The 25,135-nt window shown below is 45.6% G+C and overlaps 1 protein-coding gene across 8 annotated transcripts in view; it reads left to right on the top strand.

Annotated features, from left to right (window-relative positions):
- The first annotated feature begins 23,197 nt into the window (after positions 1–23,197).
- The window catches only part of ZBTB48 (zinc finger and BTB domain containing 48), a 203,415-nt gene continuing 201,477 nt past the window's right edge, over positions 23,198–25,135 (top strand). For 2 of the 8 annotated variants that reach the window (XM_069240234.1, XM_069240230.1), the window contains exon 1: positions 23,204–23,260. The gene's annotated coding sequence lies outside the window, so the exon portion shown is untranslated. Of the gene's footprint in view, positions 24,221–25,135 lie in introns of all 8 variants that reach the window. The other 6 variants (XM_069240229.1, XM_069240236.1, XM_069240235.1 and 3 more) reach the window with 5 other exon arrangements.

Raw genomic sequence — 25,135 nt, 5'->3', positions numbered from 1 at the left:
TATTTTTAAGGGGGCTTGTACAGCCTCCCACGCGGCTGAAATCGGGCCGGGAAGGGGAGCTGCACAGACCCCCTCTTCTATTGTGTTTACTAGGTCATTCCATATTGAAAAAAGATCTGAAATCCTTTGTGGAGGTGAATGCATCTTTGATCTACTGAGGAGCAATCTGTATGTGACTGTGACGAGTGGGTTCTTTCTTGTTCTCTCCTGGTGACAGCAGGGTCTATGGTTCTCCCTTTACATTGCTACGAGTATGCAAATATGCAAATCATCGGGAAGCTCTGCCCGCTTGGACCTGCACCGGCCACCCTAGTAGTATGCAAAGGTCTTCCCGTATTTTGCCAGGATGATGGACAGCTTATCAAAGGACTCTCCAGTGCGATTGCCACTGGTTTAGATGACGTGTTCTTGATGCCAAGGGATTTGTGGACATGTCCACAAAAAAAGAAGCACTTACATCATACAGATACGAGGAAGGATCCTGGTTTGGAGCAGATTTACATCTTTGTAGTCTCATTGGCCTCTGCATAGGAGGAATCATGTTATCACATATTTCTAGATGAAAACGCACCAATAACAATCATATTGCCAAGACGCACACAAGGTCACATGTCAGTGTACTCCACCACGCAGCTGTAGTGTAGAATATGTACAGAACATTTACCCAAGGAAGCAGAAAGAACTCCACTTGCGTAGATATTTTGTGCAAAATATATATTTAATTATAGTTACATTAGGGCCTGAGTTATAGTCACTTGAAATAACTAACTATAACTGCTGAATTTCTATGGTTTTGTGTAAGTAAATTAAGAACCTAACTTTAATCTTTAATGCCCCTGTAACCTTTATTTTTTGAGTGAATTTTTGTGATGCTCGGACACTCATCGTCAGTGCATATGTTTATTAAAACAATGCCTCCTCACCACACGTTTCAGCCGTAGCCTTGACCACGTAATATTTATATATGTATATATATATATATATGTATATATATATATATATATATATATATATATACACACCCACACACACACAGTACATAAATGTGGACTTATGACCAGGAAATTAAACATGGAGATATAAACGCACAATGATCATATTGGGGTAGTCCATGTTTCTGCAACAGTATTTGGAAAAACAATATATTTCTACTCAATATTCTGACAAACATCTATTTATTGAAAAGCCCTTCTGATATCTGTATCATAGGAAGCTAAGGCTCTCATTTAGAGGGAGGCCAGTTGACATGCTAGGTTAGCAGAGGCAGTAGCCTCAATACCCTTGGCAGAGGATCATCTGCCAGAATTAGGTCTGCCTGTCAGGGATCTTAATACCAAATTCCAATGTAGCCGTTGCTCTGAAACCACAAGAGTTAGCTCAAGGAGCTCCATATCTGTTGCACCCACTAAGCAAAATTTTGTTTTTTATGAATAAAGTCCTGATGCTGGGTCCCAGTGCTGTAATTTGTTTTTTAAACAATCAACCTAATGCAAAGGGGTATTTAGGGCCAGATATGCTAAGCCCTTTTCCTTTTTTGAACCCTGTGATTCGCAAAATCACAGGATTTGCAATCGCAAAAGAGACATTTCTACTCCTCAAACCCCATTTAACAAGTCTGAAATGTTTTTCCAACTCATGAAATGGACTCTGCAGCTCATACCAATTAGAAGGGATCCTTTCGAACTGTGATTCCGTATGCAATGTATCAATGGTTTTCAATCACAATTCCAGTGCAAACGATAGAATGGCTATTGGCCCAATGAAGGAGGTGTTCACTGATTCTCAGAGGGGAAAGGTTTCCCTTAAGAGCCCTTTGCCTTTGAGAGTTGTGCTAGCAGCCTAAAAAAGGGGAGTAGGCTGTGCCCGAACTGGAGTTTTCCAAAATGGAGAACTTTCAATTCTCAAGACAGCACTGGGGGAAGGAATACAGAGAGTGTGGAAGCAGGCTTCCTGTTATAATATGTAAAAGCTTTTGAACTGTTGTGTTTCACCCCGTTTTCCTTTCAGCACTTAAGCTCACAAAAAGCTACTGCTTATGATTTTCTGATGATTCACAATGTCTTATTTGGAAGACAACATAAGAGAACATGTGCCACTTTCTGTGGGTAACTTACTATATGTGATAAATTATCCCCTGTCAGACACTCTAAGGATAATTACCATTACCATTAAAAATTTATAGAGCGCATGGCTACCTGGAGGCTTCCCAGCGCTGATGCAAGACCATTAAACAGGCAAAGCTGACCGGCTATAGAGGGAAAAGAAAAGTCTTCAGCTTTTTACAGAAAGAAAGTTCAGTGTTCTCTAGTTGGAGTTCCAGTGGGCGGGAGTTCCATAAATTGCCTGCTCTATAGGCAAAAAACCTGCCTCCCCATCTTGCTTTCTTAACACGATGTATGTTGATCAGGGAAGCAGATGAGAATCTAAGTTATCTTTGGGGAGTATAGGGGGTTATAATCCGCCTAAGAAAGGCCGGCCCCTTTTTATGAAATGCCAGGTGAACGAAACAAAAAGCTTTAAAGTTGATACGCTTTTCAATGGGGAGCCAATTGAGAGAGGCCAGAGCGGATTTGGCAGAATGGTATCTGGGAGTACCCATTAAAAGGCGGGCAGCAGCATTTTGTGCCACCTGCAGTCTCTTTAAGACATAGGATGGATTGCTCATAAATAAAACATTCCCGTAGTCCAGGCACGACAATATGAGAGCCTGAACAATAAGCCTTTTAGCTAAAAAGGGAAGGAATGTAAATATTTTCCTGCAGGTCCTCAACAAATTGAAACAAATAAAAGCCAGTTTCTTCGAGTGACATTCCATTGTGATGCGAGAGTCCAGCCAAAAGCCTAGGCTTTTTATGTTATCTTTAGGCAAAGGGAGATCATTTAATCCTGCCGAGACTGGGGCAGGTGACTTAAGGCAGGGGAAATTCCGTAACAACATAACCTCTGTTTTCTCATCATTTAGCTTAAGTTTGCTGTCTGCCATCCATCTGGCAACATCCGACAGACAGGAAAAAAGGATGGCATGTTCTGAATTCGTGCCAGTGGAAAAAGAAAAGACCAATTGGGTATCATCGGCATAGGAAACAAGGGATAACCTATAGGGTTCCACGATCTTTGCCAGGGGGGCCATATTGATATTGAAAAGCGTAGGGCTTAAAGACGAGCCTTGTGGAACCCCGCATGTAAGGGGAAAATGTCAGAGTAGTGTGCCCGGTCAAGGATGTGAAAAGTCCTCTGACTCAAATATGATGAAAGCCATTTAAGGCAGATACCCTCAATTCCAATTTGAGAAATTCGTTGAAGTAAGACCTTATGATCCACAGTGTCAAAAGCGTCACTCAGATCAAGTAGGACGATTGCTGCATATCCACTTGCATCTAAGCATTGTCTAGTATCTTCAGTAACAGCCAGCAGGGCAGTTTTGGTGCTATGTAGTGGTATAAATCCCATTTGGGTGTTGTGAAGAAGATTGTGTTCCTCAAGAAAGCCTGACACCTGAGTATTAATGTGTTTCTCGATTATTTTTCATGTGATAGGGAGAAGAGCAATTGGTCTGTAATTGCAGGGTGATGTTATATCAAGATTATTTTTTATTAGTAAGGGTTTAACAACAGCATGTTTCCAATGTTTCGGAAGATGCCTGAGAGACAAAGGGGGTTATTCTAACTTTGGAGGAGTGTTAATCCGTCCCAAAAGTGACGGTAAAGTGACGGATATACCACCAGCCGTATTACGAGTTCCATAGGATATAATGGACTCGTAATACGGCTGGTGGTAAATCCGTCACTTTTCCGTCACTTTTGGGACGGATTAACACCTCCTCCAAAGTTAGAATAACCCCCAAAGTGTCATTTAGAACATCAGTTAACACAGGAGTAAAAACATCTGATCCTAAAGCTAGGATGAAAGGAGGAGATGGGTCCAAGGGAGATCCAGATTTTACGGAGCAAAGGTAATTAGCTACTAAATCTTCACTCAAAGGCTGGAAGACTGAAAGTTGGGCTCGGTAAACCTGGTCTTCGACATAAGAGACAGACTTATCCTCATTAGGGGATTACTAGGGAGAGTTGCCTGAATATCGGAAATATTCTTTTGGAAGAGGCAGGTTAGCTCATTACTATATTCCTTAGGGCCCTCTATTACATTGTTGATGGAGGGAAGCTTGATCATTTCCTTGAAGATAGAGAAAATCTCTCTGGGAGAATGGTAAGACTGTTCAATCCTGGAGGTATAATAGAATGCCTGTGCAGCCTTAATTTCAGTGTGGAAGGATTGGTTCATATTCCTACAATCTCTTTTGAGGCCAAGGTTGTATGATTTCCTCCATTTCCTCTCCATCCGCTTACATTCTTTTTTTAGATGCAGCAGATGAGGTGAGAACCAGGGTGATATTTTTTGACAAGTGGTCCTAATAATGGTCTTAGTAGGCAAAATAATATCTAGGGACTTGGAGATCCATTTATCAAACCTTTCTGCTGTATCAGGCTCACAAAAAGGATGAGGAAGAACGCAGGTTCGCTAAGGTATCCATCCAGTCCTTTTAATTCAACTTTGACCAGTTGACTTACTACGGGACTGGAGGATAGGAGAAGAAGAAATAGGAAGTGTGAGAGCAACTAAAAAATGGTCGGAGCAGATCAAGGGAAGCCTGAGCTAAAAGATTGGAAAGATTACTAAAGACTAAATCAATTGTATGGCATCTAAGATGGGTGGGGCCATTTATCAATTGTGTCAGGTCTAAGACCCAATGAGTTCTGTGACTCTATAAGGAACAAGGCCAAAGTTCTTTTGTAAGATCAATGAACTCCAAGGCTGGTATATGGTTATTAGAGAGTGCCCAATATCAATACAATGTATGGTAAAACGATTAAAATTAGAATGGAAAGCAAAAACAATGTGCATGGCAACAATAGATTAACAGGCATTAAACTGTCTCAGAGAAACAATATTATTTGTTTACAGATCATGAAAGGGACACAAAAATAATGATTGGTGTCATATATGGTATATATTTATTTGAGATTCCCCTAGATGAAAACCATCAACAGACCAGACATAGCACATGGGTAAAAGTATTTAGCAATTAAGTTCGCTAAAAATAAAGAAAATATAACAAATCTCCTTAGCTATTTAGGAGTCACGGGTCGAGCCTGGTAAGGTAACTGAAGATTGGAAAAAAGTGACGGTTGTGAGGGAAGACTGTGAATTTCACAGTGACAATTGCAGTAGATATGGGCAGTCTAAACTAAATAGCAGCTACTACAAATGAGGATGAAGAAATCAATAGACTCAGACACCGCTAACAAAGGATTAAAAAAAACATTGGGGGTGATTCTGACCCCGGCGGTACTAGACCGCCGGGGCCAGGGTCAGCGGGAGCACCGCCAACAGGCTGGCAGTGCCCCGCAGGGCATTCTGACCGCGGCGGTTCAGCCGCGGTCAGAAGAGGAAAACCGGCGGTCTCCCGCCAGTTTTCCGCTGCCCTTCTGAATCCTCCATGGCGGCGCAGCTCGCTGCGCTGCCATGGGGATTCAGACACCCCATACCGCCATCCTGTTCCTGGTGGTTCGCCCGCCAGGAACAGGATGGCGGTATGGGGTGTCGTGGGGCCCCTGGGGGCCCCTGCAGTGCCCATGCCAATTGCATGGGCACTGCAGGGGCCCCCGTAAGCGGGCCCCACTTTGAATTTCACTGTCTGCATTGCAGACAGTGAAATTCGCGACGGGTGCAACTGCACCCGTCGCACCTTCCCACTCCGCCGGCTCAATTCTGAGCCGGCGTCCTCGTGGGAAGGGTTTTTGCACTGGGCTGGCGGGCGGCCTTTTGGCGGTCGCCCGCCAGCCCAGTGCAAAAGCCAAAATACCCTCAGCGGCCTTGCGACCGCGGAGCGGTATTTTGGAGGGGGGAAGTCTGGCGGGCGGCCTCCGCCGCCCGCCAGACTTAGAATGACCCCCATAGTGTCTCATCATCTGCAGCGCTTCTGTTGTGGTCGATATCTCACCTCCAACAGCATTTATCACTATGAACCTAGATGTAATTGAGTAATGTTCCCGCCGTGGGCATATATCGTTTCAAAGAGGTTTGCTTTTCCCAAAGGGTGCTAAACACGCAGAGAGCATAATTGTGTCGGAGTCTGCCCTTTTTGCATAAGGGTCAACCCTCTAAGGGTCAACCCCCCGGTTGCATATTATTTTGCCCATGAAGATATTTGCTATCCTCTTGGAAGCGTGATTAAAAGCAAAGCTCGCCAAGCATATGACTCCCCACCCATCACCCCCACCCAAGGCGAAAGCAAAGATCTCAATTGCTAAAAAAAACATGAAAGTGACCCTTTGTAGTGTAACTGGTGTTCATGGAAAGCACACCAAAACCTTTAGGTCGAGTTCAGGCTATATAAAACTGCCAAAAAAACATAAAGAACTATTGGAGTTGAGGCTTCCTGTATATGGGCCGATCCTCGGGGGGGAAATTTTTTGCCCATGGAGATGTTTGCTTTCCCCTGGGGGGCACAAATCTACCCCCAGGGTAAAGCAAACATCATCTTGGTCGGAGTCTGCCCTTTTTACATAAGGGTCAAGCCCCTAAGGCCCGACCCCCGGTTGCATATTATTTTAGCCATGAAGATATTTGCTTTCCTCTAGGAAGCGTGATTAAAAGAAAAGATCGCCAAGTATATGACTCCCCATCCCACAGCCCCACCCACGGCGAAAGCAAAGATATCAGTTGCTAAAAAAACATGAAAGTGACCCTTTGTAGTGTAATTGGGGTTCATGGAAAGCACACCAAAACCTTTAGGTCGAGTTCATGCTATATCAAACTGCCAAAAAAAATAAAGAACTATTGGAGTGGAGCCTTTCTGGATATGGGCCGACCCTCAGGGGCAAATCTTTTGCCCATGGAGATGTTTGGTTTCTCCTGGGGGACACAAATGTACCCCCAGGGTAAAGCAAGCACCATCTTGACCCAAAAAAATGAAAATGGAATTGACCCTGTGTAATATAACTGGTGCTTGTGCAAAGTGCGAGTTCACGCTATATAAGATTTGCACACAAAAAAAGAACTATGGGGGTTGACCTTTCTGCATATGGGCCAACCCCAACTGGTACGTTATTTTAGCCACAGAGATGTTTGCTTTTCCCTGCGGGATTGATTGTGCCTCCCGGGTATACAAATATATCTATTGTCAAAAAAATGAAAGTACCCTTGTGCAATGTAACTAGCACTCAAGTAAAGTGCACCAATATTTTCAGGGCGAGTTTGGGCTATTTAAAACTGCAACACTAAAAAAAGCAGTATAGTGTATGGGTGTTGGTCCTTCTGACATACGGGATAGCTCCCATAGGGGCATATCATGTTTTTTAACATGTCTTCCCCTGAGAAAACACATTTCCAAAACAATATTTGTTAGGGGTTGTCAGCCCTCCTGACACACGGGTCGACCCCCTGAACAAAAGTACAAAAAAAACAGAATAATGACCTACCTTCTAGAAAAATATCAAAACTGTGGTTAAAACAAAAAAAAAAAAACTTTTCCCATACAGGTCTGCATGTTCCTGAAAACTGGGTAAAATGGTAATATTAGCAAAGAAACCTGTTTGTTGATGCCAGTTTATATAAACAAACCACACGTTTTTTTTTTGCAAAACACTTTTTCCCCCATTTTTCCCAAAACCCCAAAATGTAGTTGTATTTTGGTTATTCCTAAAGTCTCTTTAAGAGGAATCCACATACGCTGGGTACCTTTTACAATCCCCACAATACTGGGGGGGGAAAAGGATGCATATTTGGCATGGACACTTTGTGTGGGGGGAAAAAAGGCCTAGGTGCAAACTATCTGGAATAGCCAAAACCTGGCTAAGAACTGGGGTAACAAAGCATCAGCTGTTAAGGGGTTAAATAGGAACGAATACACACCAGGCGTGTGATTTTTCTGACAAAAGGTGACCATTCTGCCTACAGGCCATTTCTGTATCTTACCTGATTATATTAACTTACAAGTACTTCAATTGGTGGATCGGAGAAGGACATGCACTATGATCAGTGGAATGGCATCAGAGCCCTGCTACGCAATCACTTGAGTAAGCAAAACCGGGCTCCAGCCTCCCACTGAAGCATGTACCAATCCAATCTTATTTGTGGAGTTTTCAAACTTTGTGGAATTTTCTAAAATGCTTGAAAGCTGCAGCATAACTTTGGTACCTGTATAGTATTGGTATAATTGGTCAAATCAAAAATGGAAAGAAAAATGGCAAGACGTAGGCATTACAGAAAAGTTAGGAAATGTAAATTCCTTAATGAACTCCACACATCAATGGAATTGTTGTGATGTGACCTGAGGCAACTGCTCTCTTGAAGTGTGCTCTAACATTAAACAACCATCATGGAGACAAGCCAAAAACATTGATGGCTGCGTGAAAGCAGAATGGGTCATCCAATGGTATCAAACCATTGGCCATGCCGAGGAATAAAGATTCTTCGAATAATGACGGAGGTGCTAGCACAGGTGTTTTAATTAGAAATTATTAATGAATGTTTACGTATTTTGAATAATGAGTTTATGTAGAAAATGTAATAACTTAGAAAAATAATGCACGCATTTGAAAATGGGACCTCGAAGAATGGCCATCAATGTTCATGAAATGTACTAATTAATGATTAATACGGAAATATCAAATATGTACTAGACTAATGCAGTAACAGGTCATATTAAGGGTTATGAAGTATACTTTAGCTTTATTAATTGTAGGCCTTAACTTAGCAAGTGTCTTGGCCATTTTGCCAGGCCTCATGCAGAAGCTGTATTTCTTAGCATCTAATAGAAATGCTGACCAAGTGAATTAAACTGTGAAAGGTCTATTGTATTGTTAAATGTGCTTAACAGAAGCTTTTCGTGAGAACCGACTGCTAGGAGATGATGTTCTTGCTACTGCAACATTTTATGTGTAATGTGTGTGAGACTGACTTTCCCAGGACAAGAACAATGAAGATACTGACTGGAGTGGAAGCTGCAACAATATTGTTACCTGAGGATCCGGGTGATGAGAACATCGGAAGGCGGACCAATCAACGGTACGTGATCAGAGAAATATTAGAATTCATAGATTTGTTATAGAAATATTATTGGCAAAATATGAACATACGATTAGCTGACCAATAGGAAATTAGGGGATAGTTTAGGTGAGTTTGATATAACAACGCCAGAGGGGAAAAAGACGGCAGACTTATTGAGATTTGGGAGAGATTTGAGGAGACAGACATTCATACTGACATTGGGCTCATGTTCCTTGACGAAGAGCCTGATGCTTTGCTGATCGACTGATGTCCTGAGGACAAAGACTGATTCTGCTTTGCTGACCCATACCGAGGATGGGCATAATGAGCTAAACTGTGATTATTATGCATTTTTCCTTTTTCGTTCTAGGTACCAACTGCGCTGTTTTGATAGAACCATAGCTAGATGTTTTTCCAAATTTCTGTTACTAAGGGCAATATGTACGAACACATTTTCCCATAGACACAGAATGGGTAAAACCCTTTGCTACATCTGGCCCTAAACGTTTTGCATGAAGCCCAACATGCTGATGCTAATCTGACGTTAGTTAAGGGCCCTCACAAATGACTGACGACCACAGGGACTAATGTTTGATATATTACCTTCCTGAATTTCCATGTATGTTATAACTGTGTCGCAACTGACTCTGCTATTGATTTCCTCTGTATTTGATTAGATTGCGTTTCTTCCGCTGTTTTGGACAATCAGTGTTGTTTTTCTATGCGTTTCATTTGATATTGAGGTTAATCTACATGACCGTAGCATTGTTAATATAGTGAAATAAACGTACTAAAGGTTTGGTTATTTTGTGACTGAAAGGTCATGGTGCGTGACATTTACTGACTCCCTGATCGATTATTAATAATTACTGGTTATTGTGTATTGATTATTGACTATGTACTGGAGCAATGGTAAGAACTTCTTAATAGCGAGTCAAAAGGTTCATCGAACCTATTTGCGTCCCCTTGTAAGTATACTTAAGATATGACGCACTAACAGAGGTCACCGGAGACGTCTGGGTCCTTCTTTGAGTTGTTCTTAATTATAAAAACAAACACTTTGAGAGCATGATGTCCTCTGCTGAACAGAATAAGACATCAACAGTCTGAAATCAGCATCATTAGGAAAGCTGTCTACCTCACAAATGAAACGTTTAGTATTACCTATGGGAAAACAACATGAGCTTTATTATCTACTCTATGAAGGCTGACCCAGAAATGTTTTTACCCTCTGTACTACTCAACACACAATAGCAGAGGAGCTAACCGAAAGGTCTCCGATAGTAAGTCGGTTATATGAATGGGTCTAGTTTAGAGATCGATATAGCACATGGGGTGCTAACTTTGGTTTGCCAGGAAACCTAGAATTGTGTGTAGCGCACCATTTTAACAAACTACTCATTAACTTAAGCCATTCTCTCTTTTCACTTCCTTCCCCCCATCTTCCGCTAACGCACTCCACTGTTAACCATACCTGCCCATCATATTCTCTGCAAAGATTTCCGCAGTCTACTTTATGAAGTGCATTCTTGGTAATATGCTTGTTTATGAACACAAACGATTCACAGCCAGTCAAAATTAAAATACCGAAAACCACAGTGGCAAGTAAAGAATACAGCGCCGGACTTTGATTTTTCTCTTTCACACAAAGAATCAAGGGACTTTTGTTACAAAAATTACAAAGCTAACAATCACTATGATAGCACAGACATCTGAACGTCAGCAACACCGAAACCCCTGGGGGGCATATATTCCATGCTGTCATGCTTAGCTTCATGAGCGCCACATTTGACTTGGTTTCTGACACACTCTGGGAGGGTGAGGCAGGGGGGGAACCAATTAGCTGCAGAAAGCGAATCTAACCAGTGTCAAATTAATAAAACATTCAGTGTCCGTAAAAATACCAAATATGCATTAGCAAAATTCTATCCAGTGCCCTGCAAGTACCCTGTCCCGTCCCGTTTCAAAGCCACTGCCATAGCTTAAGACCCAGCAATCTGAGCAGCATTAACCTTCTGATTGGCCACGCTTAGGGTGGTTTTGGGTCAAACAGTGACTGGCCGCATACAACGCGGAATAAAACATTTTCTAGCTATTGCGTCAAGAATTTTAGATTCTATTAAGGACACGGAGGCGAGGATTATGCTTCTCTTAACTTTACTGACAAACACAGCAGCCAATAAAATGTAACAATTTTAAAAAACTACAAGTCCCATGAGCCGTATACCACCAATCATGGCTCGATACCGTCCATAAATAGTCTAAACGCCATAGTACTTCCTCTTTCTTTGCGAAAACAGTTCAAACATGCGTTAACCTGCAGAACTTGGTAACAAACTCTCTCTGGCTCTTTGAAACGATCTCAAGACATTGGAGAAATAATTGTACCAGCGGTGATCCATTGGATACTTTCACAAAGTCGTGTTGGATGTTCCTGAGTGAGACAAAAAATCAAACTAATATTGAGGTATACCATGGGAGGGTATTTTATTCACGTTTTATATTATAACAATTTAACGTTTATAACATTTATAACACCAAAGCCATAAAATGTGCATAATGGGTGGGATAATCCTCGCCTCCGTGTCCATAATAGAATCTAAAATTCTTGACGCGATAGCTAGAAAATGTTTAATTCTATGTCAGGACCGGAGGCTTCGGATTATGCTAGTTCAAAGTCTATTTACCACTTCTGATGCTACATCAACAATGGGTTTGTGATAGAAAACCTTGAAAGTGGAATCGTTTGACCAGTCTGCTGCCGCCATGATGTCCTCTAGCCTAGCTCCAGTAGCAAAGGCTTTCGAGGCCATGGCTCCTCTAACCGAGTGGGCCCCAAAAACTCTTATGTCAATACCAGCTTCGGCTAATAACCACTTGACCCAACGGGCTAAGGTTACTGCAGTGACTGGATTAAAAGGTTTTTGTAACGAAATCAACAATTGCCCAGAAACATTCTGTCTGAATTCTCTTGTGACATCTTCATAATTTTTCAAACACTGAACAACACACAGTTTCTTATTGTGCGGAAAAGGGGGATATAAAATACATTTGGATGAAGTTTTCGTACGTCTAGAAATGGAAAAGGATACTCCATTAGGAGTAAATACTCTACCTGATAAATCCAGAGCTTTAACATCTGAGACTCTTCTGCAGGAGAGCAAACATAATAGCATTGTCAATTTTGCAGATAGCTGTTTGCGAGATAATCCTTCATTATCCGGACAGTTTCTAAGGAAACGTAAAATGATGTTAACGTCCCATAAGGAGGTATATTTCGGTTGAGGGGGTTTTACCATACGTATACCCCTAAGAAATTTGCAAATCAAGGGGTGTTCCCCTACCGGCTTTCCCTGGATGTGGGGGTGACCTGCAGAAAGAGCTGAGCGACAATTATTAATTGTCCTATATGCCAAACCCTGGGAGGCCAATTCCGACAGGAAATTGGCTATCACATGAATCTCTGACCCCAGGGGATCCACACTCCTTGTATTGCACCAACGTATCCACTTCCTCCAGGCCTGTTCGTATCTTTTCTGCGTGGAGGGGGCCCAAGATTGGGATAAGAAAAACATTGCTGAGTCCGAAACTCCAGGCACTTGCCATCGTCGCCTGAAAGTCTCCAGGCCATCAGGGTTAACAGTCCCTGCAGAACTAGAGGGTGAAAACTGTTTGACGGATCCGAGAGAAGGTCCACAGACCATGGAATCTTCACCGGAAAGTCGCATGACTGGTTCATTGCGGAAGGGAACCAGGGTTGAGCACTCCACAAGGGAGTCACTAGAATGATTTCCGAGCGTTGGCGACGCACTTGTGCCAGTACGCGAGGAATCATCACAAAAGGAGGGAAGGCATAAAGAAGATCCTTCGGCCACAACTGCATGAAGGCGTCCGTCCCCTTCGCTTGAGGGTCCGGCCTCCAACTGAAGAAACAAGGGACCTGACTGTTCAATCGTGAGGCAAATAAATCCATCTGACATGTCCCCCAACGAAGTTGGAGAGCTTGAAAAATGTTCCGATTGAGCCTCCAGTCGCTGCCATCTCGAAGGAATCGAGAGTTCCAATCTGCTGTTGTATTGGTAATGCCCGGAATGTATTCCGCCACCACTGAAATCTTCTGGCTGAGGCAAAAGTGCCAGAATTTCTTCGCTATCTCCGCTAGGAGACGAGACCTGGTCCCTCCTAGGCGATTGATGTACCTGACTGCGGAGACATTGTCCATCCGCAGAAGGATGCAACAATGAGCCCGGCGAGGATCCAAGGATTTGATGGCAAACGATCCTGCCAGGAGTTCCAGGCAGTTGATGTGGTAGGATAGTTCCCCCGGGGACCAACGGCCCCCTGTCTCCACAGGGCCGCAACGTGCCCCCCAGCCCCAACGGCTGGCATCTGACTCTATCACCACATCCGGATTGGAAGGAAAAAACGCTCTGCCATTCCATGCATCCATGTGGTCTAGCCACCATGATATCTCTGTCTTGGCTTCTTCCGAAAGGGGAATTAGTTCTGAATATTGAAGACCTTTCTGAAGGTGAAGAATCTTCAATCTCTGAAGGGCTCTGTAATGTAGGGGCCCCGGGAAAATCGCCTGGATGGATGATGCTAGGAGGCCGACAAGGCGTGCTAATGTCCTCAATGATATAGTCGGAGAGGCAAGCGCTCTCCTCAACTCTTTCTTGATCAGGTTCCGCTTGCTGATCGGAAGAATTAATAAGGATGCCACAGAGTCTATCTGGAACCCCAGGAAGTCTACATTCTGTGAAGGGGTTAGGCAGGACTTCTCTGAGTTTATGATAAACCCGAGGTCTTGGAATAACTGCATTGTCCAATTGAGGTGAGTCAGCACAAGATCTCTGTCCTGGGCCATGATAAGAATGTCGTCCAGATAAATAATTTGGCGCACTCCACTTTCTCTTAAGTACTGCACCACTGGGCGTAGGAGTTTGGTGAAACACCAGGGCGCTGAGGAGAGGCCGAAGGGAAGAACCTTGAATTCGAAACACTGGGAATCCCAACGGAATTGTAGGAAACGCCTGTGAGGTGCGAAAATTGGAACTGAGAGGTAAGCGTCTTTGAGGTCCAGACGTACCATCCAGCCGCCAGGGCCACCGATCACGGGAGCACCGCCAACAGGCTGGCGGTGCTCCCACGAGCATTCTGACCGCGGCGGTTCAGCCGCGGTCAGAAGCGGAAAGTCGGCGGTCCCCCGCCGACTTTCCGCTGCTCGGGGGAATCCTCCATGGCGGCGGAGCGCGCTCCGCCGCCATGGGGATTCTGACACCCCCTACCGCCATCCTGTTCATGGTGGGAAACCCGCCATGAACAGGATGGCGGTAGGGGGTGCGTGGGGCCCCTGGGGGCCCCTGCAGTGCCCATGCCAATGGCATGGGCACTGCAGGGGCCCCCGTAAGAGGGCCCGCAAAGTATTTCAGTGTCTGCTTTGCAGACACTTAAATACGCGACGGGTGCAACTGCACCCGTCGCACCCCTGCAACTACGCCGGCTCAATTCTGAGCCGGCGTCCTCGTTGCAGGGGCATTTCCTCTGGGCCGGCGGGCGCTCTTTTGGAGAGCGCCCGCCGGCCCAGAGGAAATGTTTGAATGGCCGCCGCGGTCTTCTGACCGCGGTGCGGTCATTTGGCGGCGGTACCTTGGCGGACGGCCTCCGCCGTCCGCCAAGGTCAGAATCAGGGCCTTTGTCTCTTAAAAGATCTCTGAGGAGATGGATGCCCTCCATCTTGAAGTGGCGATACACCATCCAAGAGTTGAAATGTTTGAGGTTTAGGACCAGTCTGGAGCCGTCGCGCTTCTTTTGTACCAAAAAGATAGTGCTGGCGAAACCTCGAGGATGAAGAGAGGATTCTACCACTGCTCCTTTTTGAATGAGAGAGAGAATCTCCTCTTTTATGAATTTGCGATCTGCAAGGGAAAAAAGGAGAGGCATAGGAGGGTTCATTTGCCTCGGGCGTAAAATTGTAGGTGGAAGCCCTGGAGTGATTGACGAACCCAAGGATCCTGAGTAATTGATTCCCAAGCCGGGAGAAAATGCTGTATCCTGCCCCCCAATATGACTTCCGAGGGAGGAATAATTCTCACCTGAGTTTGCGTTGTCTTGGTTGGAGTTACCTCCACAATATCCTCTGGAGTTTCTACCACGCCCCCTGTAGCGATTGGGGTAGAAATTGCTTTGGTTTGAATAACTCCCACGGTTACCCTGAGAGGCGTATCTGGGAGCCTGGTATCTTCGGCCTGGCGCTCGGCCCCTGAAACGTCCGGCCCAGATAAAAAGAGCGTTGTTGAATACCTTCTTGATGTTGGACTGGGCTTTGTCAAGGGCTGTGAAGGTAGCAACGTATTTGCTCAAATTGGAAATAAATTTATCTCCAAAGAGCATACCATTGGCCGATGACCCTGCCTCATTAGTGGCCAACTCCGCGAGCTTTGGATCTAAACGAATGAGGAAGGATCGTCTGCGCTCCGTTGACATGGCGCAGTTTGCATTGCCAAGGAGGCAGATTGCTCTCTGAGCCCATTGAAGTATCGCCTCCGTATCCAACAGGGTCTCTGTTTCTTTGGATTCTATGGCTAAATCCAGTATTTTTGTTAGAGGACCGGACACGTCCATAAACTTTTCCTGGCATCCTCTCCAGGCACGGTCTAGACCCTTCTTCGGATCTTTGGCGAATTTCCGGAGAAAGGTCGCCATGCTAGGATCTAACACAGGCGTGTCTGCCACTTTGCCGAGGAGAGAGGGGCGGGGGCATTCTGACCTAAGGGTGTTGCGAACTACTTTTTCAAAACTTCTGCTCAGTCTGTCTTGGACGTAATTAGCCACCTCCTGGTTAGGAATCCACTCAGTAGAGCGAGGGTGGATATCTTCCGGTGAGAATAAAAGATTCTTGCCTTGAAGGGGGTTACCCTCGGGCATGCTATGCTGCGCCTTGCGTTGCTTTTTGCGTGGTTGAGGGTCAGTTTGCGAATCCTCTGAATCTGATTTTGAGGAGGAAGGGTCATGATAACTGGAATGAGAGGATAGCAAAGGGTTAGAAGATGAATCTTGAGGAGGGAGAAAACCTCCATATGCATGGTCATGCAACACTGAGGTTGCCATCTGTGACAAAATTTCTACGGAAGAACTGCCACTTGAGCGTTGCAGGTTAAAACCCACTGCTTCGCCGGGATCCCCGGATTGTAAGCGAGGTTGCTGGCTACTCTCGCCCAAAAATTCCCTTTTGGCGAAATTAGATAGAGGTTGGGTAAAGGGTTTGAGGGCCTGAATTAGCGCCCAGTTCACGGAATCTTGCACGTGATAACCAAGTGTTTCCACCAGTCTTTCCTCCATTTGATATTCTGAGGTTATCTCCTGCAGTTCGCCATACTGCTCATCATCATTGGCGTAGTAAGCCATCTTAAAGTATCTGGCAAGGAGGAGTTAACAGGGGGGGGCAAAAACCCTGAGCAGGTGAGTAGAGAGTTCAATCAGGCTAGTTGAATTGTATACCGGTAAAAAAAAATTATGTGGAGGGAGCCACCTTCTAATCCGATTTTAAATCTTTAATGTCCTTAATATTTGGTATAAAAGCCAAATATGCCCCCTGAGCAGCGCTCCAATAGTATTATTGCAGCCCCTACGGGCGATTTCAGGCCGAGCAGAATTTGAATGCTGCCGCTCCGTGCACCTACACAGAAAAGCCGGTCGGAAACCTCCGATCGGCTCAGTGCGCGTGCGCACGCATGGGCATGAAAAGAGGACTGCGTCCTCTGAGAGGAGGGACGCTCGTTCTTTGGCCTGCTCCCGCTCCACACCAGTAGTCAGGGGCAACAATAAACAACAAATAAAAAAAATTCTAGCTTTCGCGTCAAGAATTTTCAATTCTATTAAGGACACGGAGGCGAGGATTATGCTTCTCTCTCTATGCTTTATTTACCACAGCAGCCAATCACAAGAGAGTAACCAAAACAAAAACATATCCCAGCATTCAATGGATAACGTCACAACCATCGAGACCGACAATGTGTATATAAACTAATGAGGATAAAGCACTTCCTCTTTCTTTGCGAATGCTGAACAAAATTCAACAATAACAGTCAATAAAAGTCAATAACAGGATCCCAACGAAATCCACAGACCACGCTGAAAATGGGGGACCAAGGATCCAAAGGAAAACAATCCGAGAACCCAGCGAACGTCCAGTTCCTCATTGTTTCTGTTCAAAACCTAGAGGACACAAACAGAACCAGTCATAGACAACGGAAAAAATCATAAAACTCAACCTTAAATCCACTTATACAAAGGGAGGGCATACAATCAAAATAACAGTGTAAATGTAAATCTTAAAATACTTAACTCTTAAGTATGTTAATTCCTGAAATGCGGGTGGGATAATCCTCGCCTCCGTGTCCTTAATAGAATTGAAAATTCTTGACGCTAAAGCTAGAATTTTTTTTATTCTATGTCAGGACCGGAGGCTTCGTATTATGCTAGTTCAAAGCTGACTAACCACGACTGACGCGATATCCACAATGGGTTTATAATAGAAAGTCTTAAAAGTAGACTCAGCAGACCAGTCCGCCGCTCTCATAATGTCTTCTAATCTAACCCCAAGAGAAAAAGATTTTGAAGCCATAGCTCCACGAACCGAATGGGCCCCAAAAACGGAGATGTCAATGCCAGCCTCGGCCAGAAGCCACTGAATCCATCTCGCTAGAGTAGCTGAGGAGACAGGGTTAAAAGGTTTATGGAGAGCAATCAAAAGTTGCACACCAGGGTCTCTCCGGAATTCCTCTGTAGACGCTTCATAAGCCTTCAGGCACTGAACTACACAAAGTTTAGGATTGTGAGGAAACGAAGGATAGGAAACCGAAGAAGTACCTGTCTTAGTACGACGGAAAATCGAAAAAGAGACTCCGGAAGGAGTAAACATCCTTCCCGACAGATCCAGAGCTTTAACGTCAGACACTCTTTTACATGAAACAAGACACAGAAGTAACGTAAGCTTGGCCGACAGTTGTTTACGTGACAAGTATTTATTGTCAGGCCATGAGGAAACAAAAGATAGGACCACGTTAACATCCCAAAGAGAGGAATAACGCGGGAGAGGAGGTTTAGCAAGCCGAATACCTCTCATCAGTTTACAAACAACAAAGTGTTCGCCTATAGGCTTACCTGACACCAGGACATGGCCCGCTGAAATGGAAGACCGATAGTTGTTAATAGATCTGTAAGCGAGACCAGAAGCCGCTAAAGAGGCCAGAAAATTGACTACTAGATTGACATCTGCTTTAAAGGGATCGGAATCCCGTTCCGTACACCAAGTAACCCAACGCTTCCAGGCGGAGGCATAACGTTTGTGCGTACCAGAGGACCATGCCTGAAGGATGAGCTTTGAAGCTTGTTCTGAAATACCTGGCAAAAGCCATGGTCTCCGGAAAGTTTCCACGCCACTAGTTGTAACTGGCCTGACAACATCAGAGGATGGGGATTCCCCAGAGGGTCCAGCAACAGGTTGAGATGATGCGGAATCAAGAGCGGAAAATCGCACAATAACTCCAGCACTAGGGGAAACCAAGCCTGTGCTCTCCAAAGGGGGGTCACGAGAGAGATCACCACACGCTGGCGTCGAACCTGAGACAAAACTCGGGGGATCATGCTGAATGGAGGAAACGCATATCCCAGATGGGGGGCCAGTTCTGAAGGAAGGCATCCGTGGCTGCCGCTTCCGGATCCGGTCTCCAACTGAAAAACAACAGAAGTTGTTGGTTCAGGTGCGATGCAAAGAGGTCGATGGAGAAGGGACCCCACAACTGGTGGAGGTGACGAAACACTTGAGGAAGGAGCCTCCAGTTGCTGCCGTCCCGCAGAAACCTGGAGTTCCAATCCGCTACGGTGTTGTCCACTCCTGGGAGATGTTCCGCAATCACTGAAATGCGGTGCTGAAGACAGAACTGCCAAAACTCTTTGGCAATCTGAGCAAGAATCGGAGATCTCGTACCACCCAGTTTGTTCACATATCTGACCGCAGATATGTTGTCCATCCTCAAAAGGATGCAACAATCTGATTTCAGGGGAGAAAGACTCCGAATCGCAAAGGAACCAGCCAGAAGTTCCAGGCAATTGATGTGGAGGCGAAGTTCCTCCTGGGACCAACGGCCACCCGTGGTCAGAGAACCGCAGCGAGCTCCCCAGCCCCATCTGCTGGCGTCTGCTTCCAGTATCACATCCGGCGAAGAACCGAATATCGCCCGACCATTCCAGGCGTCCATGTGGTCCAGCCACCACTGAATCTCCGAACGGGCCTCCTCCGACAGAGGAATCTTGTCTGAATACGACAGGCCCTTCTGAAGGTGGGAAATCTTGAGACGTTGAAGGGCCCTGTAATGAAGAGGGCCCGGGAAGATGGCCTGAATCGAGGAGGACAAAAGACCTACCATCCGCGCTAAGCTCCTCAAGGACACATTCTGTTTCGACAACAGAAGACGCAACTCCTTCTTGATGTTGCGAATCTTCTGGGAAGGAAGGATCAGAAGGGAGCGAATAGAGTCTATTTGGAACCCCAAGAATTCCATCTGTTGGGAGGGGACAAGGCAAGATTTGGGCTGATTGATGAGAAAGCCCAGACTCTGAAGAAGATTGATTGCCCAGGCCAAGTGCTCCTGAAGAACCAACGGGTCTTGAGTCATAATGATCAGATCGTCGAGATAGACGATCAGACGAACTCCCTTGCCACGCAGGGTTTCGACCACAGGGCGCATCATCTTGGTAAAGCACCAAGGAGCGGAAGAAAGCCCAAAGGGGAGAACCTGAAACTCGAAACATTGGTTCATCCAGAAGAACTGGAGAAAACGTCGATGCGGAGGGAAGATAGGAATGCTTAGGTATGCGTCTTTTAAGTCTAGACGAACCATCCAATCTGATTCTTGGAGCACATCTCTTAGGAGGTGGATTCCCTCCATTTTGAAATGCCTGTAAACTACCCAGGCGTTGAAATCCTTGAGGTTTAGAACCAGTCTCGAACCGCCGCCCTTCTTTTCTACTAAAAAGATGGGGCTGATGAACCCTCGAGGATGAGGGTCTGCCCGACAAATAGCTCCTTTTTTGAGAAGGGCAAGAATTTCCGAATTCATGATTTCTTGGTCGGGACGGGAAAAACTGTGAAGGGGAGGGATGAAAGGTTGGACAGGAGAGCGATAGAACTCCAGTTTGAAACCTCGAGCAGTTTCCAACACCCAAGGGTCCTTGGTTATCCTCTGCCATTCCCCCAGACATGTTTGGACCCTGCCCCCCAGCAGCACCTCCGAAAAAGGAATGAGTCTCACCTGAAGAGGAGGCATCCTGGGAGCTTCCCTGCTGACCCTTGTAGGCGTTTCTACGGAAACGGGGCCTCCCTGCGCGGGGACGTGTGGGGTAGAAGGTATTCTCTGCCTGCTGATCTCTGTAGAAACCTCTGCCATGGGAGAATGAGTCTCTTCTGGGGCCTTGATAGAAAGAGCGGCCTGACGAGCGGCCCGACCGCGTCCGGCCCTACGAAAAAGAGTCTCCCTGAAGACCTTCTTAAGGGAAAGCTGCGCCTTATCCATGGAATTAAACGTAGCAGCAAACCTGGACAAGTCCTTGAGGAAAGGAGCTCCGAAAAGGAGGCTTTGGGCGGCCTGACCCGCTTCCGAGGAAGCCAGTTCATTGAGCTGGGGATCAACCCGCATCAATATCGAACGACGTCGTTCCGATGAGATCGCCACATTGGCATTCCCCAGGAGGCAGATGGAACGTTGTGCCCAACCCATAAGAATGTCAGGATCAATGGGGGCATTAGACTCTTTTGAAACATAGGCTAACTCCAAAAATTTTGCTAGGGGGCCGGTGAGGTCAAGCAGTTTATCTTGGCATGATCTCCATGCCCGATCAAGGCCCTTCTTAGGGTCTTTAGCCCACTTCTTTAAGAATGTCACCATTGTGGGATCGACATCTGGAGTATCGGTGACTTTGCCCTCTAGATCTGGCCTGGGGCATTCCGCCTTTAGTCTTGCCCGAACTTCTTTATCGAAGCCAGCTCTAACATGCTCCTGCATGTACAACGCTACCTCCGGGGGAGGTGTCCAGCTGGAGGAACGAGGGTGAACAATGTCTTCGGGCTTAAAATTAAGAAGACGAGGAGCCTTGGGGACCTGATGTTTGGTCTTGGAATGCTTCTTGAGCTTAGTAGGGACTGAAGGGACAATTCGCACAGAGTCGGAGTCAGAATCTGACGAGACATTTGGAGGGGAGTTATTAGAAGAGGTGTCCGAATCTTGAACCTCCTGCAAATTGGCTGAGCTATAACCATGCTCTGATTGAATGGAGGCGGCCAGCTTGTCAAACATTTCTGAATGCGCCCATTTCTGAGGTTTAGACTTGCCCTTGGAGGTAGAGGGGCGATTCTCATGGGTGTCTTTATGGGCATCTTCAGCTGGGGGGATGGGGGGGACCCAACCCTTCTGGCGAGCAAAGTTTTCAAAGTGGTGAGTCAGGGGTCCCAAAGCCTTAGTCAAGGCTTTGTTTACGGATAGCTGGACGCTATTGTCAAGGGCACCCACAAGGGCCTCTTCCAAAGAAGGGGCGTCTTCGCCATAATAATCCTCCTCCTCATAAGCAAAGGAGTGAGACATGTTCAGGGCAGTATGGGTAACTGCGATCAAGGTAGCCAAGGACTACAATCAGGGGGAGTGCGAACCCCAGCAGGCTATAAGGCACCAAAGGATAGTTGAGCGTGGAGGGAGCAGCCTGCTGCACTCTAGGCAGAGCCTATGCTAATTATTTCAACCCTGGGCCGACCAGATGGCCCCAGGGCGTCAGGGAGTATCACCGAGCCTGAAGGTAGGTCAAGGTGGGAGTCACCGGCAAGACAGGGAGCGCAGCGTATCAAATACCGGAAAAAACGGGCTGCGATCCACGTGCGAGCACCCCGTTGCAAAATGCCGCCAAGCCTTGAATGGGAAGGGCCGGTCGGCAGGAAACGGAATGAACGCGCGCGAGTGCGTGCGCGCGCGTGCGGGAGCAAAAACAGCCGGAACCCCGATCGGAAAAACCGATCATCACCAGGGGCAGAGCCTCGCAGGCGAACTCCTGCTCCCACTCCACGGTGCCAATAGATGCGTAGAGCGCGCTCAATATAAACAGTACAAATTCTGGAAGAAAACTTGAAATGCACTTAACTGGCTGCGGCAGCAGCAAAGAAAGAGGAAGTGCTTTATCCTTGTTAGTTTATATACAGTGTCGGTCTCGATGGTTGTGACGTTATCCATTGAATGCTGGGATATGTTTTTGTTTTGGTTACTCTCTTGTGATTGGCTGCTGTGGTAAATAAAGCATAGAGAGAGAAGCATAATACGAAGCATCCGGTCCTGACATAGAATTTAGCGGAGCCGAAGCTCCGGATCGCATCAAAGAAACAAAGCATTATTGCTATGCGCGCTCGCTTAATTTAATACCAAACACATACAAAAACATTGGATCGTTTCACGCGCGACTTAACTTGCTGCTAAAGCAGCGAGGCAGGACTATGGCATTTAGACTATTTATGGACGGTATCAAGCCATGATTGGTGGTATAGGGCTCATGGGACTTGTAGTTTTTTGAAATTGTTACATTTTATTGGCTGCTGTGTTTGTCAGTAAAGTTAAGAGAAGCATAATCCGTGGCCTCCGATCCTGACATAGACTCAATTGACCTAGGCCAACCACAGCTCACTCTAACTACCCGGCGTCAGTCCTTTTTCACGCTTCCAGACCTCTTTTTCGTCCTTGTCCCTTCTCGTCCAAAACAGCAGGCGGCAGCAAACTCGCCTGCCGAAGTCGACATGGACTGCTATCGCCCTGTCCATAAAATCCCGAGTGAGCCCTTTTTGTCTCCAACAAAGACCGAGCCTTCTCCAATTTCGGGAAACGCGCACCGAAATTCAGGGAGTCTTGAGGACTGCTTAGAACAGTGACTCCTCAGCCAATCAACACTTCGAAATTCTGTGCGACACACTGTGATTGGTTGAGGTACTACCAGCGCTCCAATCCTGGGTCACCTTACACAGTATCAACCTTCACCCTCCCGGACAATTCCCAATATTTATTATGTTCTGCGAGCGATCTGTTTTTATGTGACCCGGAAGTGTTAAAATTACAGACCAATGACATCCCTTAAAAGATCAACAGCGGGTTTCAGGCTGAATTCATGGCCAGCCGGTGTAAGTAGGGCTGAGGCAAAACGGAGGGTATATTGAAGAATTGTTCCGAAGAGAACGATTTGTGGTATTGAAATTGAATATTGTGGTAAGAAAAAAATAGGGGTTGGACCGTTTAGGGCGCTGTACAAGATACATGTGATTATGCAGGTTGTGATGGAGTTTGCATAAGTTTACGTATGGAATAGAATAAGGGTCTCATAGTGTGTGGAATATATGTCAGATTCTGGTGTTGGTAGGTAGGACACTTAATTGAGCATCTTCTGGGCATGCTGCGTACTTGTTTAAAGAATAAGCGTGTTTTCCTTTGTTATTAACGTTCCTTTATTGAGACTGTAGCAATGCGGGTGAATAGGGGATGTCATGTCTGCGTACGCAGACCTATGCAGTGCAATGTTTTGAGATGCAGTTCTTAGTCTGGTTGACACTGGTGTGCATTGTATACCGTTTCTAGGGTGCTCATTCCAACATGGTTGTTTTTTGGGGGGACAAGGGGGTAATATTTAAATGGCGAGCCCCGTTTCTCTGTGTCAAACGTCTGGCCTTTTGTAATAGTAGAACAACATTTGGCTAGACAGATGCCTTGTTTTACCATACCAGACTGTACTCTTGGGCCCTTATTAGCCATGGGTGATTAATTCACATGTTATACTTGAGAGGAAGGTGTAGTGGAGACATTACGTGCGTTTTTAGTGTTTTGCATGCTTTGGTGCTGTATACGTGCATTCCCCATCGAAATGCTGCTGCTTCTTTTAGTACTGCACACCAACAGTCCAATGTGTCTACACCACTGGCAAGTTTCAGGTTGCTTATGTGTGACACTTTCTCGAGATTAAACCACGCACTTACGTGCATGGAAAGAGATAAACATCAGAAGTTACACCCTTTTGTGCAATGAGAAGCAATACAAATATCTGCAGATAAACTCCTGAGATGGAAGATCCGTGACCTACAGACTCTAAGGTGATCATACACGGCACCCTCTCTCAAACGGCGTGTAATGTACAATTTTAAGAGTGGCATGCATATTCACAGTGCTTCTCAGTTGCAGGCTGGGACATCGTAACACTGCAATACAGAAGTCAACGTTTCCCACTGTACCAGCCAGGACTCACATTTGTGTCTCTCTGGTTGCACACTAAACATCTGCAGTGATTGAATTAACCAGTTGATGTTTCTCAGTGTAAAAGAGGGCATTTCTCCTTGTTTCTGTTTTGTTGTGAGACCTAGACTGCACAGAGTACTTAAGAAGTCGGACCAAAGACCCATATATTGTATGATGGCCTATACGGTGTCATCTTACACCAGATGTGTATTTGAACACTGATTTTAGCGCAGGGCATGTGGGAAGTGCCATATTTCATGGCTATTGACTACTTGGATTCTATAGCTGCATGAAGCTGGAAATTGCCACATATCATTCATTGTAAATTATTTCACGTGGTTCATTCTCTTTGAGACTGAAACAAGTTCAAAGCTAACCCGTGGCATTTTAGTGGAACTCATTGTCGCAGATATAAATTAAGAACAGTGGGCCTGATTTATGAAAAGTTAGCGCCTCCTTTACGTCATTTTTTGACGCAAAAGCGGAACAAACGTACAAATTATAATTATATATAGTAGGTATGTGCCTCTTTTGCATCAAAAAATGATGTTATAGCGGTGCTAACGTTTCATAAATCAGGCCCAGCAGGCCTCTGTCTCACCATGCTATAAATTAACTGAAGTTGCAGACTCGTACATTTAAAAACATCCCTCAAAGATCAGGGTGAAATTCAGTGCGGAGCAAGAGAGACTATGACAATGCGTGAGTCACGTAGGCTGACAATCCACAAGTGGCTGGGATGAGTGTCTCTTTAAGGCTAATCGCTTGCCTTG

Source organism: Pleurodeles waltl, chromosome 6 (assembly GCF_031143425.1).
Source record: "Pleurodeles waltl isolate 20211129_DDA chromosome 6, aPleWal1.hap1.20221129, whole genome shotgun sequence".
NCBI lineage: Eukaryota > Metazoa > Chordata > Amphibia > Caudata > Salamandridae > Pleurodeles > Pleurodeles waltl.
This window is presented reverse-complemented; position numbering and strand designations above follow the sequence as displayed.